A 19,444-nucleotide genomic window follows, 5' to 3' on the forward strand; every position below is an offset into this window, starting at 1 on the left:
TATCCCTGCTGACATGCTCCCCCATCTGCCCACACCTTTTTTGACCCAAGTCCATGTTTTGCAAGGTGCCAAAGGCCAGACAATAGAGTGGGCACAGCTATGATCCAGGGCACTGACATGCATGGTGCAAGCCACGAGATAGTTGTGGGTGCCCAGCTGTGTTCTGATCTACACCAGGGACCCCCATGCCTTTGGGTCTCCAGGGAGACGGGGCTTTCCTGCGAGAGTGGTCCTCACACAGAGCTTTCCAGCCACAGCACCCCAATCAGCCTCCAGCCTGAGACCCACCGTCGGGGGAAGGAGCACACGGCAGAGCTTTGTCGTCGGGGGAGGTGGGGGTCTCCCCCTCCCCCACCCCCACGCACTCCAAGCTGCCACAGCTCTGTCGCAGGAATATAATTAAGTCCCAAGCTGGGCCGGCCCATTAGCGCCTTTTAGATCATGCAAAGGCAGTGGTTTCCTTAATGAAAGGTTCTCTATTACCGAGTTGGGCTCCCATCTATCTCCATTATGGGGGCGGTTTACCTGCTAATAGGTGCAGCTCTGCGCTCCCTGGCAGGGGGTGGCGGCGGCACGGAGGTACAGAACGGCCTTGAAGGCTCCGGGACACTGATGAACAGCCCGTCCCTGCCGCCACCGAGCCCACAGAACACACAGTCCCTCGGGGACTCGCGTCTGCCACTGTCTGGAGGCTGCTGGGGAAGGCGGCTCCGGGGACTGGGGCCGAGTCTGCAGAGGAAGAGCTGGAGGTGCCTGCCTCCCTCACGGGTTCACCCACAGCGGCACGCAGGGGTATGTCCCGTCCAGCAACAGGGAGATAATGTTCCCGGGCCATGGGAGGGGGAGACGGGGTGCAGGGTGGACCCCCAATTCCATTTTTTCCATGAGACAACACATGGGATCCCTGGTTCCTTGTGGTTTATCTCACACCCTCAACACCTCCTTGACACCTTTCCTTCTGGGACCAGAACCCCAGGGTCCCAGCACCGGGCCTGCCCAGTCTGACACCAGCCCCAGGTTCTTGTTTGCTCCTGCACCTTCTGCTCCCGGATTCCAGGGTGATTCCAGTCACCCCACCTTCCTACTTCGCTCCACACTTTCTTTCACTGAAATAAAATGCCATGGCTATGTGGAGGCCTCAGAGAAGAGAAGACAAGGGTTCAAACCCATCCTTGGACACAGATAGTCACTGAAGCACCGTTTACAGTTGCCAAAATAGGGGGAAACTCATGCACACACACACACACACACACACACGCACGCACTCACATGCATGTACACACAGACACACACACATGCATGTACACATGCACACACACAAGCACACACACACACAATTGTCCAAAGCAGACACACAAAAAAATAGTCTTTTTTTTTTTTCTTTTTGGGTTACACCCGGCAATGCTCAGGGGTTGCTCCTGGCTCTTCACTCAGGAATTACTCCTGGCAGTGCTCAGGGGACCATATGGGATGCTGGGAATTGAACCCCAGTAGGCCGCATGCAAGGCAAACACCCAACCTGCTGTGCTATTGCTCCAGTCCACTAGAAATAATCTTATCCAGACTTCAGATGAGTACTTAGCCCTAGAAAGGAACCATGTTTTGATAAAGGCTACAGACAGGGATAAGCAGAAGGATTTTTTTTGATAAATTATGGAGGGGCCAACGAGATAATCCAGTGGGTATGGAACTTGCCTTGTGTGCAGCCTACCCGGGTTCGATCCCCAGCACCCCACATGGTCCTCAAGGCCATAGAATTGATCGCTGAACATAGAGCCAGGAGTAAGCCCCAAACACTGTCTGGTACGGCCCCAAAACAAAGAATAAATAAAAAACCATGAGTCAGACAGTTGGTGCAGGAAGTCAGGCACTTGCCTTGCACGTGGCGGACTCCGGTTGGATTTCCAGCAATACCCTGAGACCCCTGAACACCCCCAGGGGTCGCTCCTGAGCCCTGAGCCAGGAATGGCCCCCATACCCACATCGTGTGCTCCTCCCTGTGTGGAATCTTCCAGCGGTTTCCCTAAATAGCATTCTTGGGATAAGTGTGAGGAGGATAAGAAGAAGGCAAGCCTGAAGTATCCGGTCCCAGATGGACACCACTGGGGCCCAGGAAGCTAAACTAGGGGGAAACTAAGTCAGAGTATCCTAGGGGCCTCGGACCTTGTCCACCCCTTATCCCAAGAAGTGTGAATGCAATTTAGGGAAACTGCCGGAAGATTCCATGCAAGACGCACTGAGATGAGAAGGCTGATGGTCCCCTCGGCTCTGAGAATCATGGAGCAAGTCCTCCCAGAGAGCTGAGATGCCCAGAAGTTCCCGTTGCTGACGGCAACCTTGTGTGGTAGGATCAGCGTTGGAACATGAATGCCTGTAAAAAATCATCATGAACAACTTTGTACACCACAGTGTTTAAATAAAGTGTGGGACACACACACACACACACACACACACACACACACGATGCTCCTGCCTCCTGCCCCAGCAAGATGGAGGAGAAGGAGGAGGAGGGCTGGGGAAGAATCAGGCTACCCTACTCATCATCACCAAACACAGGACACTTCCCCACCTCTGCCGCTGGCTTGTGGCTGGACCCAGGCAGGGTGTGCTCCATTCTGCAGAGGAGAAAATGAAGAGGGGGAATACAGAATTCACTCCTACCTACATGAGTCAGAAAGGTGCATTCGGGGGCCGGAGCCATAGCACAGCGGGGAGGATGCTTGTCTCGCACACGGCTGATCAGGGTTCAATCCCCAGCATCCCATAGGGTCCCCTGAGCACCGCCAGGAGTAATTCCTAAGTGTAGAGCCAAGGGTGAGCCCTGAGTATAGCCAGGTACAATCTCAAAATCAAAAGAAAAAAAAGAAGAAGAAGAAAAATAGTAAGGCACCTTCTCTGGCTCGAAGATTCCAGATCTTGGACTCTGAACTACCACATCCTCAAACCTTGCAGTCTTTTCTGCCCCCCCCCCATCACTTCCTTCCCCCAACTCCCTCCTTCTCCCCGCTACAGCCTCCTTTGAGAGCCAAGGGGTTAACCGCTCCCTCCTTCCTGTTTGCCCAGACTCAAGTTCATTACGCTGACTAATTGCTTCAAAGTCAGTGATGCCACACTACTAATGGAAAATGTATCTGCAAGTAATAGATTAATTGGCCACTTGTGATTGGTTCGCAGCCAGAGGATCGCCAGTGGATGGGACCTCTCGCCAGTCCTTCTGGAACCAGGAAAGGGAGCCAGAGGCTGGACTCAGAGAGGCCCTGGGGGCGGGGCAGGGGGGCTGAGTTTCTGACCTGCACCCAGAGAAAGGCCAACCGCAGGTTCTACCCCCCAAGGAGGCAGCCTCTGCATCTTTTTCAAATCATTAAAATGCAAGTGTGTTAACTTGAAAAGGAGGGAAATCGTATCAGCCTAATGAGCCTCCAAATATCAAAACACCAGCTTCCCCTTATTCCAGAACAAAGGAGGGGGGGGGGGGGTTCCTCAGAAGGTTTCAAGTCATTAATTATCAAGTCACAGCTACCAGGTTGCTCACCAGCTATGTGCCAGCCACTGCATTGTCTCACTGAGCCGCCCTGCAGTCTGCGAGGCAGGTGCTACCATTATCCCAGCTTACAGAAGGCACTGAGGCCCAGAGAGAAGCAGCCACCCTCCCAAAGTCACACAGCAAGGATGAAAGATGGGGATGGGGGAGGAGAGGAGGACCGGCAGTCTCAATGACCCCCAACCAGATTGCAATAAACCGATCTTCGGATCCAGAGGTCAACCAACCACAAGCCGGGGGCCAAATCCGACCCTCAGCCTCTGATTGTCAATAAAGTTTTATTGGTGCACGGCCCCCCCATTCACCTACGCACTGTCTTTGGACCACAGCGAAGGGGTAAGCCGTGACAGCACCAGCGCCTGCAGTGCCTGAACTATTTGCTCTCTCTCCCTTTGCACACGTTTACCAGACCCTCTCAGACCACCTGACCCTTCCCGGCTGGTGGGACATCTTCGGAAAATTAGGGAGAGTCATGGAGAAAGAACAGGTGCCTGTATCTGCAGACGCTGAGAGGGAACCCCGTCTCCAAGATCCACTGCCTGTGTGAGTCTTGGGACAGAGGGGAGGGTTCCGAGCTGGGGACACACACAGAGAGGTGCCGTGCTCAGCACTCGGTGGCAACCAAGCTCAGCCAAAGGATGGAGAACCCCCTTAGAGGTCCTCCGGGTCAAACTCGGCCGCCCCATTTCCACCCCCACCCCCCTTCCTCTCGCTCTCCCAGCTACTTCCAGCGCTTTACTGACTGAATGAGCCTCGCAAGGCTGTAAAAACACAAGGGCTTTTTCCTTTAAGTCTCCCCTGGAAGTCACCTCGGAGCATTTCCCTGATGGATCGGCTCTTCTCCTCCTTGTCGGAGCCCTCCCCAGGGAACTGTTTGCTGAAAGGAATGGGCCGGTTTGCATTTAGTCACCTTTATCTGACCCAGGAGATAAATCTCTCTTCCTTTGGTTTTCTCCTCCTGGAAGGGGGTGGGGGAGACGAGGATCCTGGGAAGCGCTGGCAGTCCGAAAGCTAGAGACCTCCCCAGTCCCGGTCAGTCCAAATGGGAGCTGACGCGAGGGTGGAAGGGACAGGGTGCCCCGGGAAAAGCAAGGTTTCTCTCCAGACAAGGGACAGGGTTTGAACTGGCGTGAGGCACAGGTGCAGTTCCAGGCTTCAGATCGTCCTTCTGGGACACCAGGGCCTGGCTGGGTCTCATGGACAGGGGAAATGTGGGGTCCACTGAGGAGGGGGAATTTCAAGCTGGACCCAGAAAAGGAGGTGGGGTGGGGGTGCACTGAATATCCCAGAAACCAGAATAGTGAGCCCCAAGCTCACCTCTGAGCTGCCCCCGGCGCTGCATCCTCTTCCCTCGTGAAGTGGACCCGGTGAGTCTGACCCCAGAGTGGGCATGTCCTCATGCCTGGAGGGTCTGGGACTGTCCTCAGCAACATGCTGGGAGGGTCAGCACCTCTGACGGGATCGTTGCAATCTGTGCTCATCAAACTCCGTGCGAGTGTGAGCACCTCTCCCCCCCCCCCCCCCCGCCCCGCCCAGGCCCTCAGACACCCACGTGTTCAGTGGGAGACCTGGGCGTGACGCAAACTCAGCACAGGTCCCTCTGCGGCCATCATGCAGCGCCCAAACGCAGACGCCACCATTCATCCGCCCACCGCACAGGGGTCTGGGCCGCCCCTGGAGAGAGACAGTCGTCCTGCTGGCTCAGAGCTGCTGAAGAGACACTCGCTCCCCGCCCCCGGACCCCCACCCCGAGAAGTGATGGCCACACTGACAAGGGGTGCGTGGGGGGTCGGGGGCTGTGTGGTGCGTGGTGTGTATGGTGTAGGGGTGCATGTGTGGTGCGGCTAGGTGTCTGCTGTGCGTGCCTGTGTTCTGTGCGTGTGGTATACATACAAGTGTGTTGTGCATGGGTGTGGTTTGCATGAGTGTGTGTGGTGTGCATGCCCGGGTAGTGCGCATGCATGTATGAGGTGCATGTGAGGTGTGGGTGCCTGTGTGGTGTGCGTGTGTGTGTGTGATGTACAACTGTGTGATGTGCATATGTGGTGGTTATGCGTGTGTATGTGCCTGGATGTGGTGTGTGGGTGTTTTTATGCCTGTGCGTGGTGTACGTGTGTGTATGTGTATGATGTGTGTATGTGCATGTGTGTGGTGTCCCTGTAGGTGTGGTATGCAAGTGTGTGCGGCATGTGTGTACGTGTGTGGTGTGATGTACGTGCCTGTGTGTTGTGTGTGTATGTATGGTGTGTGGTGTGCATATGTATGTGTTGTGCGTGTGTGGTGCGCATGCCTGTGTGGTGTGCGTATATGTGTGTGTTGTGTGGTGTGCATGCGTGTGCGGTGTGCATATACGCGAGGGGGGTGCGGATGTGTGTGTGGTGCGGGTGCATGTCTGGTGTGCCTGAGAGTGTGTGTGATGTGCATGTGTGGTGTGCGTGTGTGTGTGGTGTGGATGCATGTCTGTGTGCCTGCAAGTGTGTGTGGTATGCACGTGTGGTGTGCGTCTATGTGGATGTATGTGTGATGTGCACGTGTGGGGTGCGTCTATGTGGATGTGTGTGGTGTGCATGTGTGGTCTGGGTGCCTGTCTGACGTGGGTACATGTGTGGTGTGCTTGTGTGTAGTGTGCGTGCATGTTCTGTGTGCATGCGTGTGTGTGGTGTGCGCGCACGTCTGGTGTGCACGCGTGTGCATGCTGGCGTTTGTGACTGGGAGAAGCGGGCCCAGTCCCTCTCCAAGTATAAATGGAGAGGGAGCCCTGCCACTCCCACAGTCCCTAAGCTCAGCCATTCTGACCAGGGTTCGACTCTGGCCCTGACAGGTCTGGGCAGCTGCCGAGCCGCCCCTGCTGAGAGGGACGCAAGGAGGGACTCAGCATGGGGCTGCGGCTGGACCTGTCCCGTCCAGTCCACCTGGTGGGCCTCCCTCTGGGGACGCTCCCTGGGGAAGCGTTTTCTTCCCCGGGGAAAGGGCATCGGTTCCTCGTCTCATTGTCTGACCCTGAGATTCACGCACGAGGACAGTACAGAGCCCTAACTCAGAGCCTGACGAGGGGCAATACTATTGTGAACAAAGCCAGCTAGGGCCAGGGCCAGAGTGACAGGACTGTGAGCAGGGCACTTACCCTGCAGGCCGCCGCAGAACCAGGTTCAATCCCCGGCACCCCAGACGGTCTCCTGAGCCAGCCAGGAGTGAACCCTGAGTGCAGGGCCAGAAGCAACCTCTAAGCACTTCCAGCTGTGGCCAAAAAAAAAGAAAAAAGAAACCACGCAGGCCTGCAAGTCTGGACACCGGCACCTGTCACCCCGAGTGTGTCCCCGCAAACAAACAGAGACCTTGAACAAGACCCTGGCCATGTCTGGGCCTCAGGCAACCCCTCCAGATGGCCAAAGTCTCTGTCCTCGCTGGTGTCCACCAGGCTGAGGCATGCTGCCTCGTACCCCAGGGAGCAGACACCAGGGTTTGCCCGGGCTCAACCCTGCCCTCCTCGTCAATGCCCGTGCAGGCGCACATCTCCCCCCCTGGCACGAGTGTCCATCTCTGCCACCTTCCTTCCCTCCCGCCCATCACATGTTCACGCCGAGTCCTTGTCAGCCTATCCCCCGGGGGGACCGGCAGGTGGGGAACGTCATTTCAGATCCATTACTCGAGCTCTAAGGTGCTTAGGGATGATCAACACCAATTCTGACTTCCGTCCAGGGTGGGGGCGGGAAGGGGCCGTCACAGGAGCCCCCTCCCCACTCCCCACACCCCCTCTCTCCCTCCGGCCAGGCTACATGTGTGCGTCAGCCCCCTTTGCGGGTGGGGATGGGGAGGGGGGGACCGGCACTCCCCAGGGCCGGGAGGGGCAGCGGGGAGGCGGGGAGGGCTGTGTGGGGGCCGGGGACCCCCGCCCCTGCGTGCCCTCCGATTTCCTCACCACGGCTGATTTGAATAATTCAGCGATGCCGGGTCTCCTGGGCACTATTGTCTTCAGTGAAGGCAAATCAGTCGCCTGCTCAGCCTGTTAAGAGGCCCCTGCCTGCTGCCTTTTTCTGTAAATCAGGATTAATGAGATGGTGAGGGGAAGCGCGGAGCCCTGGGCAGAGCCGCTGCCAGGCTGCCCTCCGCGGCCGCCGCCTCAGAAGTCGCTCAGCCTGCATATCCTCGGGCGGTCATCAGTCCTCCAGAACAAGCGCTCACCCAGCCTGCCAGACCCCTGCCCGCCCCCACCATCCCCATCGCCCCCGCCCCCAGGGCTCGGTGAGGCAGAGAACGCTGGGCACGGAGGCCCTCTGCAAGCAGGGGCTCTGCCTCACGTCCCCCCCGCCGCAGCCTGGCCGGCGAGGTGATGCCAAGGGCTGGACTCCTTCCCCGCAGGCGCCTCCTGAGAAGGAGAAGGCGCTCCCTGGAGCCCCCCAGGCGGCCAGTGAGCTTGTTAGGCTCTGCAGAAGCCAGACAGCAGCACGGTGCTGCCCTGCCACTGACTTTTTTGACAGCCGTCACTCAGGCAGGGCACGGGAGACGCTGTCCCGGTGCCTCCTGCCCACTCCTTCCTTCCGCTCCCTCCGCCGGTTGGGCCGTGGGGACCACAAGGGGCTTCGGGAACTGCTTTTCTCTGCTGTGTGGCCTCAGGCCAGTCACAGAGCCTCTCTGGACCACAGCTGCCTTATGTGGAATGAGGAAAGAACCGACACTTGTTTGCCCAGGCTGGCCGGGTTCCTAGGACGAGTCCAGGATCCGGGAGTCCTTAAGGACCTTTCGATGTCCAGTCCCACCATACCGGGGAGGGCACCTGAATCCTGTGCTGGGAAGCATCACCCTGAGGGCCGCAGGCTGGCGCTGTTCACTGTGTGATCTGTGGGGATTTTTCAGGGTGGGGTGTATGCAGTGAAGGAAGCAGGAGGTCATGCAGTGGTTAGGAGCGGGGGGTCGGCCTAGCATGCACCTGGGTTTAATCCTGGTGCTCACCTCAAGGGTGAGCATCACCACGGGCAGCTCTGGAGGGAATCGGAACCAGGGGATCCCGGGCACTGCAGAATCTGAACAGCACCACATCCTCGGGGTCTTGCATTGAAGCCATCACTCTCCAGGCTGGCTGAGAACCACTGATGGGACTCCCAGGCCTCTTGAATATCCACCTCTGAGGCCACCCCCACCCAGAGGGGAAAAAAAAAAAAGAAAGATTTTGGAATCATTTAAGAGAGATGGATTTTCTAGCTCAAAATTTATTTATTTTTTTTAAGCAAGGATGGTATGTTCTGGTTTTGTACAGTTTGTTTGTTTTCACTGTGTTTTTGCAAGAATCTCACCCTGCCATCCATGCATTAGAATCTTTATTCGGAAACGCTGGTTTGTGGGCCAAGCCCCCCGCCCCCGTACTGACAGCAGAGTTGTCCATCCACGGCAGCGCTCTGGACAAAGCCCGGACAGCCTCAGATCCCCCAGGGAGCTTGTTAAATGCTCAATTCTGCTGCCGGAAGCCAGGGCAAGACCTGAGCATCTGCATTTCTCACAAGGGCCCCGGGAAGTGCCCGGGATGCTGGTCCCGGGATGCCACAAGTGAGGGGAGCATCTGGAGGGCCTGGCTGATGCCGTCTGCACACCCGGCCCCAGCCTCGTTCCCTCCACCCCCATCTCCGTAGATGCCTCCCCGTCCCGTCTCCGGGGCTCTGGACCCAGATGTCACAAAGGCCACATACTACGGCACAGAGGCGTTTGTGGGGAGTCGAAACAGCTACGCCAGCCAACACATATGGCACCGGCTCCGTGCGAGAGGCGGGACCATGCCCTGCCCGGAGCCAGCTGCAGCCACTCCCTCTGTAAATCCTTTCCGTCAGACCTAGGGTGTCCTGAACATGGAACCTGGCGGTGAGCACCCACGCCATAGAGGTGCCTGCAGATGGTTCCCTGGAGGACTGCATTCTGCATTTGCCTCCATGACGACTCCTCACCGTGCAGGAGGAAGTGTTACTGCCCGCAGCTGGGTAACAAGCCAGTCCCACACAGACCAACTACAGACCGAGCCCACAGATCAGCTGTGCCCCCACCCCCATCCCTGCCTCAGGATCAGCTCCATTTTTCGCTTTTCTGGGGGTGTGGGGGCAGATACCGGCCAGCTCATGAGGCCTCTGTGACAACGAGCATTTTATTTGATTTGATTTTGATTTTGGGGTCCCAGCGATGCTCAGGGGTTACTGCTGGCTCTGCACTCAGGAATTACTCCTGGCAGTGCTGGGGGACCATATGGGATGCCGGGGATCGAACCCAAGTCGGCCTCATGCAAAGCCAACACCCTATCCACTGTACTATCACTCCAGCCCCTACACTGAGCATTTTGGTCTCATGCTGTCCCTATGAGCCCTCTGTGCCCCCAACACTCACACACACACACACACACACACACACACACACACACACACACACACACACACACAGGCTGACCTCTGTGCTCTCTATGTTGGAGAAGAGAGCCGCCAACAACCTCTCTTGAGACCGAGACTCAGGACTAATATACAGTTCTTTCTACCACATTTTACTGGCCCCAAATCCACCCCACCAAGAGTCCAGAATCCAGGGCAGGACACAGATGACCCCCGGGTTGGGAGGAGCTGTAAAGTCCCACTGCAAAGGTCGTGGATGCAGAGAGGGGAAGAATCAGGGCCCATTTGAGAGCCTTATCTTCATCCCTCGTAAGGGCAAGACTGACACGACAGGCAGCAGAATTCACCAAATCAGCTAGGCCTCAGGTTCAGTTACGGGAACTAAAACAGTTTCAGTTTCCCAGCAATAAAACAAAGCGTAACTAGCCAACCTGAACCCAACCGGGGAAGTTCCTGGGTCCAACAAGTGGTCTCAGTCCATCACTATGCCCCCAGTCAAAATGCCCCAGAAATTGTCTTTTGTTAACTCTAAAAGAATGAGTCGCTTATGAAACCATGAACTATGACTGGAAACTATTGCTTAACTACTGCCTGACCACTGTTACCCTCGACACTTGCCAAAACACCTTTGTTGGATAACTAGGTAAGGTTTTTCTCTGAAACAATAAAACACGGACTGCTTATGTAATCAAACCCTCTATAAACTGCTTGCTGCCTAAAGTCGGGGTCACTATCAAGAGACCACTCTGTGGGTGACTTAGTTGACCCCAGCCTACTGGAATAAAACTCCTTCTGCTTTTGCATTTTCGAGTTAGTGTTTCTGTCCGTCTCGCCGCTTGGGAACCCAGAATCCAGGGCTTAACACCCTCTCCCCAACAGAGGAAACTGAGGATCAGAGGGGACCAGAGACAGGGAGAGAGACTCGCCTCCAGAGATCTGACAGCAGCTAGAAAAGTCCCGGTCTGCCCAGTTCTGTAAACCGGGCTCTGCACTTCGCTTCCAGTCTGTGTGAGAAAAATGGCAGGGGGCGGAGTGGGGAGGATATGATTTGGTAAGTCGAGTCTCCAAAAGAAAAGGGTTTTCAGTGCTTCGCCCTCTCCGGGGCAAGTTTGGCCTGTTCTGGCTCCCTTTCCACCCGAATCTCAAGTCTGCCTGTTTCTGTTCCTCGTCTTTCCTCCTGGGCCCTGCAGCCCCAGGCTACTGACGTGTCCCTCTTTTGTTTGTTCCACGGTCTCTTTAACCAAGGGTTTCCTAACAAGACAAGCTTGAAGCGGCATCTAGCAGAGCTCGTACATGAAACACAGAAGAGAGCAAGAGAGAAGCCAGAGGGGCTGGAGCGATAGCACAGCGGTAGGGCGTTTGCCTTGCACGCAGCCAACATGGCCGACACAGGTTCGATTCCCAGCACCCCATGTGGTCCCCTGAGCACCGCCAGGAGCAATTCCTGAGTGCATGAGCCAGGAGTAACGCCTGAGCATCGCCTGGTGTGACCTAAAAAGAAAAAGAGAGAGAGTGAGAGAGAGAGAGAGAGAGAGAAGGACACAGGGGTCCTCTAATTCCAGAATTGCGGGTGGGGGAATCTATATTTCCAGGGTCTCTATTTCCCCATTTGGGGAAAAGGTGCTTTCTTAGACCCTCAAACCTAGCAGCTTTTTCCTGCCCATCCCCCACTCCCCCGCCAGGTCCCCGCTGCCCTGAAAACACCATCAGAACAGGTTTCCAGCGGAGAAACAGCATCGAGTCTAGAAATTCAGACAGCCCAGAAAGAAATCTTGACGTTTTCTGCGACTGCCCCTTGGAGACAAGCTGGTGTTCTTCCCAGGGGCAGAAATGCCATCGGGGCCCCTGTGGTGCCCTCTGCTGTCTTTCTCCGGGCTGAAGTTACCCCCCAAAAACTGGTCCCCAAACTGAGTGGCTTACAGTGTGGTACCTGTGGGAGTCAGATTCTCATGATCAATTTGACACGAGGTGGGGGAGGGGGGAAAGCCTGGTACTCAGACTGGGGAGCCTGTGGTCTGGCAGGAGGGTCAGCTGGGGCTCTTCCGAGGACACTGGTCCTCTCACCTGGCTACTGAGCGCTGGCTGTGGGCTGGAGTCTCAGATCTTCCTACCTGGGCGGCTCCGTTCCAACCAGAAACTCAGGTGTGCCCTGAAGTTCGGGTTTCTAGGAATTCAGATGAGGATGCTGAGCGCCTTGAATGCAGCTCAGAGGGAGAGATATTTTTTTTTCTTTTTGGGTCACACCCGGTGATGCTCAGGGGCAACTCCTAGCTCTGCACTCAGGAATCACTCCTGGCGTTGCTTGGAGGACTATAAGGGATGCAATGCCAGGGATCGAACTCAGGTCGGCCTCGTGCAAAGCAGACATCCTGCCCATTGTACCATCGCTCCGGCAGCTTCATCTTAAGACTGTCTACTAAACCTATGGGTTTGAGGAATCTGTATTTTTATTTTTTGCTTTTTGGGTCACACCCAGCAATGCACAGGGGTTCCTCCTGGCTCTGCACTCAGGAATTACTCCCGGCGGTGCTCAGGGGACCCTATGGGATGCTGGGGATCGAACCCGGGTCGGCCACATGCAAGGCAAATGCTCTCCCTGTAGGACTATCGCTCCGCTCCAGCCCCCTCAGAGAGAGAGCTCTTACCTGACACGTGCCAGGCCCTGCCTGGACTGGAACCCTAGCAGGGCTGAGAGGAGAAAGGGAGAGAGCAGAAGCTGCTGCATCCTGGTGACCCGGCTCCAAAGTCACAGGTCTCCTCGGCCTTCCAGAGCTGACTCACAGGCCCACCCAGCTAAGCCCAGGAGGAGTCTGCAGGAAGGGGTGGGTGCCAGGAGGGGCTGACGGGGGCGACCTCTCCCACCTGCACAGAGTGTCGGGAACGGGGGCCGGCTTGGCTCTGGACAGTTTGTCTGTCCCTTGCTTCCTGCTGAGAGGATGGCCTTGCTCCCGTGTGACGGCGGGTGCTTTGCAGACATTCTCCTCCCCTTGAGACCTCGGACCCGCCAACCCCTGCTCCCTCTGGAGGAATGTTCCTCCCTCCCTGCTTGCCCCCCTGGCTCTGATCTGCAGCCCAGGGCGCATTTCCTCACCTTGAGAGACAGGGAAGGGCATCCCTTCTGCTGCCATCCCAACCTTTTGTCCCCTATCCAGGCTTGGCCAGCTTTAAAAATCTAAGTGCCCAGCCCGCAAGAATCGAGGAAGAAACCAACGCCTTCCTTCCTTCCTATGTCATTCCTTCCCTGCAGCGGGGAGGCGGATGCCTGGCAGCCTGCCTGGAAGAGGAGACAGGCCACCAGGGAAGAGACACAGATGCACCAAGGAACCAGGGAGATGGGTGCAGGGTTTGACCTCTTAATCCCCAGCGGCACTCGTTCCCTGGGCTTCTACAGAAGTGACCCTCTAGCACGACCCCCTGCCCAAGCACCACCGGGTATGGCCCCCAAATGCCAAATAAACAATTATGCAGATGCCCCATCCCACCCCCATTCAGAAGAATCACAACTCCAATTGTATCTCTTTCTTTTCTTTTTTTTTTTTTTGCCTTTTTGGGTCACCCTCTGTGACACACAGGGGTTTCTCCTGGCTCTGCACTCAGAAATTACTCCTGGCGGTGCTTGGGGGACCATATGGGATGCTGGGAATCGAACCCGGGTCAGCCACATGCAAGGCAAACGCCCTCCCCACTGTACTATCCTTCCCGCCCTCTCCTTTGCCTCCATTTCTATAAATAATTTGCTTCACGTCCTTTGTGTTTTCCTGTCTCTGGGAGCCCTCAGGGAATAGCTGACGTGGGCCCCATGTCAGAGATGAAGAAACAAGTTTGGAGAGGCGACGGCCGGCCAGGCGGTCCCTGCAGGGCTGGTGGCTCCTGTGGCCCTCAGCCCAAGCTGGCCTCTCGCTGTGGCAGCCACTGTGCCCTGGAGCTCCCGGCCGTCCTCCACCCTGCAAGCTGCAGCCTTCGAGACTGCTACCAGACACTGAAGAGCTACACGGGGCAGATGTGCTGGGCGCCTTCCAGCCTCTTGGCAGGGGAGAATCTCTCACACTGACGGGAAGGTACTGGAATGGGGGTGTGGGGGGACATAAGTCAGCGTCCCCAAGTGGGAAAAAACTAGAGTCCCTTGGACTATAGTCTGGAAATGACACAAGAGGGAGATGCAGGCACTTAGGCTGCCCGAGCCCTTGTGCTGCTTGTGCCCGCGTGGCCCAGTACATGTGGCACCCACATCTCCCCTCTTGAGATGTGGACTTTTGAAAGAGGAAGCCTCAGTTTACCCTTGCCAGTGGTTGTGAGCAGTCCTGCTTTTGGCTGGCCCATTTCTGGCTCCCTGTAAATCCCTGGGCTTTTTCGGATAAACAGGGAGTTAACAATTATTCATCATAAAATTCTGCCCCCCAGCTTAGGCTCACAGGGAGACTAAGATAATGGACAATCCCTACAGATGGACAGATGGACAGAAAGACTCCAACCAGCCTGACCGCCCTGGAGATTCCTGCATTCTCTGTACTACTTGTTGATTGATAAGAAATGCAAAACGCCTTTACAGAGGCCTACACAAAACCCTTACTTTTAACTCAGTCCTACTCTAAGTTCCTCTCCACTTGGGGAGTTTCTTCTCTTTTCTCTTCTACTTTCCAATAAACTTTTCTACTTTCCAACTCTGAGTCTGAGCATCTTTATTACTGAATATTTTTCACTCATGAAAATATTGAAGACCTGGGGATCACGATCAAAGAGACTCACCATCACCAATTCTACCTCATCTGCTTCAGCCACTCGCTCTCATCCATGGGAGTTTGATCTGAGGTGAGACGGGCCAGATCTTGACAGCAAGAGACACAGATGGTCTCACAGACAGAGATGGACAGGGAGAACTATTGGGCCCTGCATCCGGTCCATCCCTTCCCACTGAGCAAGCTCCTTCCTGAGGAGCCTCAGCTTCTAAACTGGAGAGAGCCTTGACACTTGACCTTCCAGAGAAGAGCAGGTGGGAAATAGGAGAAAGGTGAAGATCAAAATCTGCCTACCATGTATAAGCAAATTTCATGACTTCAATTTTCTTAATGGCTACATAGTATTCCACTGTATAGATGTACCATAGTTTCTTTATACGCTCAATTTGTTCTCAGCTCATGACATTTGCTTATACATGGATGGACATGGAGAGTATCATGCTGAGTAAAATGAGTCAGAGGGAGAGGAACAGACATTGAATGATCACACTCATTTGTGGTATATTAAAAAGGGGGGAAAAACATAGTATGAGACTAATACCCATATATATATATACATATATATATATGGGCTGGAGCAATATATACAGTGATAAGTCATCTCGTTGTTCATCGATTTACTTGAGTGGGCACCAGTAATGTCTCCATTCATCCCAGCCCTGAGATTTTAGCAGCCTCTAAGAGTATCCTGTCCATACGGCAGAGCCTGGCAAGCTTCCCGTGGTATATTCGATATGCCAAAAACAGTAACAATAACGGGTCTCATTCCCCTGACCCTGAAAGAGCCTCCAATAGGGCAGCGCTGGGAAAGACGAGTAAGGTGGGGCTGATAAAATATATATTTTTTAATATATAGCACAGCGGTAGGGCGTTTGCCTTGCAAGCGACCAACATGGCCGACCCGAGTTTGATTCCTCCGCCCCTCTTGGAGAGCCCAGCAAGCTACCCGTGACGTATTCAATATGCCAAACACAGTAACAACAAAATGGAGACTTTACTGGGCCCGCTCGAGCAAACTGATGAACAACAGGAGGACAGGACAATCAGTGCTTATACACATACACAATAGATAAATAATTTTCTTAAAATCTGCCCACTGTCCTGTTTTCCTCCAGGAGAACAACGGGCAAAAATCACTGGTCATGAGTGTGGGGGTCCCAGCCAGTTCAGGAGGTTCCTCTCAGGGACCCAGGCCTGGTGGAGTGAAGATTATGACTCCCCGGCTCCCCGGCCCTAGGGTCTGAGGCTCCTCCTCTTAGAGGTAAAGGACACAGCTTCAGAGGGGAACATAGCTGGTTTCGAATGTGGGTCTGGGGCCGGAGCGATAGTACAACATTTGCCTTGCATGAGTTCGATCCCCAGGATCCCATATGGTCCCCTGAGCAATGCCAGGAGTAACTCCTGAGTGCAGAGGCAGAATTAACCCCTGACCATCCCCAGATGTGACCAAAAAAAAAAACAATAATATTAATACTTTTAAAATAACATAACTAGGGGCTGGAGAGATAGCACAGTAGGTAGGGCATTTGCCTTGCATGCAGCCGACCAGGGTTCAATTCCCAGCATCCCATATGGTCCCCTGAGCATGACCAGGCATAATTCCTGAGTGCAGAGCCAGGAGTAACCCCTGTGCATCGCCGGGTGTGACCCAAAAAGCAATAAATAAATAAATAAATAAAATAACATAACTATTAAGATTTTTTTGTAATGTGTGTCTGTCCTGATCTACATGTCTTGACCTCACCTTCTTCAGCCTGTTTCCTCCTCCAGAGGGTCCATAATGCTTGAAATAAATCAAGGTGGAGTGACAAACAATGTGTTCTTAAGGTGCGAATCCACAAGAAAAACGGAAATGATACAAGTGCCGCGTCAACGGCAACCACCCCCCCGCCCCCCGGCCCAGTGCTGTTTCCTCCTGCTCCTTCCTGCTCACACAGGAAACTGCCCTCCCCAGCCTGCTCCTATGACAGTCCTCCAGGTGGAGGTGACCAGCCGCACTTCCAGGTCGAGGCAGGACACGCTCCCTGTGGGGGGTTCTAGTTCCCCCACTGCAAAGCTAGCCACAGCAGGATCATGGGCAGAAGCTCGGGGTCAAAGGAGCTCACTTCCCAGCTCACTGTACGGTGCCCAGTCTCAAGGGGGACTTTTCAGAGAGGAAAAAAAATAAAGCATGCTTATGTGGGAACTGGAAAGAGTATCCGGGGGTAAGATGCTTGCCTTGCATGCGACCAAGCCCAGTTCTATTCCCTGGTACCCCAGGTGGTCTCTGAGCCCTGTCAGGATCGATCCCCAAGTGCAGAACCAAAAGTAAGCCCTGAGCACAACCAGATAAGGCTCAAATGCCCCCACCACCACCAAAATAGATGGTTCCAGAGAGATAAAGTTGAAGGCATTTATTTGCCTTGCATGCGTCTGACCTAAGTTCAATCACCACAGTGCTCATGGTCCATTGAGCACTGTGGTGATTGAACTTAGGTCATGTGTCCATGGTCCTCCAGGAGTGATCCCTGGGCACAGAGCCAGGAGTAAGCCCTGAGCACATCTGGGTTTGACCCAGAAAAAAATTATAAGAATAATAAATTGGTTTATGTGTTTTGGGGTTTGATGACCCCCGGCTCATCCTCCTCGAATACTCATCATCAACACTGTGTCCAGAAAAACCTCATTTAATCGCAAATAGGCAAGCTAGAGTTGTGGTCTGACAAATGGTCCCCCCGTGGGTGTGGATTTCTCTGGATCCCTGCCAAGTCACTCCCTCCCAGTAGGTTGGTAAGAAGGGAGATAAATACTGGATCTATTTATCACAGGATTTATTACTGAGAGGGTTTATCCCAGAATCTGTTGAAACCAGGTGGGAGGAAGAGGAACGTCCAACGTATGTTTGCTCCATTACGGCAGCCCTTCCCCCACTCTCCCTGCACGCACCCAACTCTGGTCCATCACGCCTCCCCCCCACTCCTGACTGCACACTCTCCCCTTACAGCTGGTCCCGGGGTCCCAGGTGTATCCCACCTGGTGCAGACCTGGAAATGGCTGATATATGACCCGATTTCAGCCACATCTGCCCCGACCACCTTCCCCCCCGCTGGGGCCCACTTTGGTGTCGGTCTGTGCCTCACAAGAGGGACTTCAGCACATTGAATTTAAAAAAAAAAATTAAATAAATCTTTTCTTAGAATAATTGAGCCCAAAAGTGCATGTCCCAAGATCAGTGTGTCTGGAGAATCAAAGAAATGCAAAATCAAATCAAAGCACCCTAGAAGTTGAAGAGCAAGGACTAAAGAATCAAAGATGAGTAGGAACTATGGGATCATTAGGAAAAATAAAACACCGCGGAGGAGAGATCCCAGCTGAGTGCCAGTGGCAGTTTGGCAAGGTGGGCTCTGCTCTCCCCTCAGGCAGTATGAGGAGGGCCAAGTCAGGGAGAGTGGGGAGGGTTAGGGCTAGGGGAAGGGGATTCAAGACAACTGAAGGCAAGGAGAGATGGTCTGAAGCCCCGTGTGGTTCTGTCAGCCCTGCCCCCAAGCCCCCTGCTTCAGGGAGTTAAACTTGACCAGTCTCTCCTGGGTCCACCCTTGAGTTTGACCTTGGTCTGCATTCTTTTGTTTGGTTGATTGATTTTATTTTGTTTTGTTTCGGGCCATGGTCTCATTCTCCTAAAGAGCCCTGAATATAATCTCAGGGCTAGGATGAAGGAGACGTTACTGGGGCCTGCTCGAGGCAATCGATGAATAACAGGATGGTCATGATTCGTGATTCGTGGGCCATGTTCAGGGCTTACTCTGGACCTGCACTCAGGGATCACTCCCAACAGTTCTCAAGTGTCCATTTGGGATGCCAGAGATTGAACCCACGTCGGTCATGTGCAAAGCAAGTGCCCTACCTGCTGTACTGTCCCTCCAGTCCCCTTGGTCTGCATTCTTGCTGGATCTGCCTTGCCCAAGGTAGAGCTTGAATCCTGCTAACTCAATTCAGAGATACTTGGTACCCAGCACCCAGCCAAGCTTTAGCAAGAAGTTCATTAGGTTGGGCATTAGTAGGGCAGAGAGATGATACAGTGTTTAAGGCACTGGCCTTGCAGACAGTGCACCCCGGGTTAATCCCCAACACCAAGTCTGGTCCCCTGAGCCCCATCAGGAGTAATCCCTACTACAGAACCAGGAGTCATCTCTAAACACCTCCACACGCGCACGCACACACACACACACAGAATCCTTTTAGGGGCCAGAAAAAGAGTACAGCACATAGCATGCTTGCCTTGCACATAGCTCATCCAGGTTCAATCCCCATCACTGCCTATGGTCCCTCCAAGTCCCACCAGGAGTGATCCCTGAGCACAGAGCCCAGAGGAAGCCCTGAGCACCATCAGATGTGTCCCCTTCCTCCCTCCCCCCAAAAAAGAGGACTTCACCTGACCTCCGATATATTCTCTTAGCGACTTTCCGCCCGCCACTCACACCCACCTCTGATGCTGTACCCGGGGCTGGTCCCGCTCCTGCCGGCCTCAGCAGTGCGGACTAAAGGCTTCCTTACCATTTGTGTCCCAAATCATCTGACTTCAAAGACCCCAGAGCCACCCCGATGGGGGCCACGTGGATCCCACATGGAGGGCCTGGTCTCCACACGGAAGCTGCATGTTATGCTCTGGGAGAACCGTGATCCCCCACGTGTCCCCTGTATTCCCTCCTGCATGCAGCCCAGAGTCTCCAGACCACATGAGCGAGCAGCCAATCTCCCCGCACGGCCCCTGGGAATGCAGTGCAGTCCAGAATGTTTATTTGGGGACATTGACTGGCTATTTCCTA

This window comes from Sorex fumeus, unplaced genomic scaffold (genome assembly GCF_029834395.1).
Source record: "Sorex fumeus unplaced genomic scaffold, SorFum_2.1 ptg000032l, whole genome shotgun sequence".
In the NCBI taxonomy this organism is placed as follows: domain Eukaryota; kingdom Metazoa; phylum Chordata; class Mammalia; order Eulipotyphla; family Soricidae; genus Sorex; species Sorex fumeus.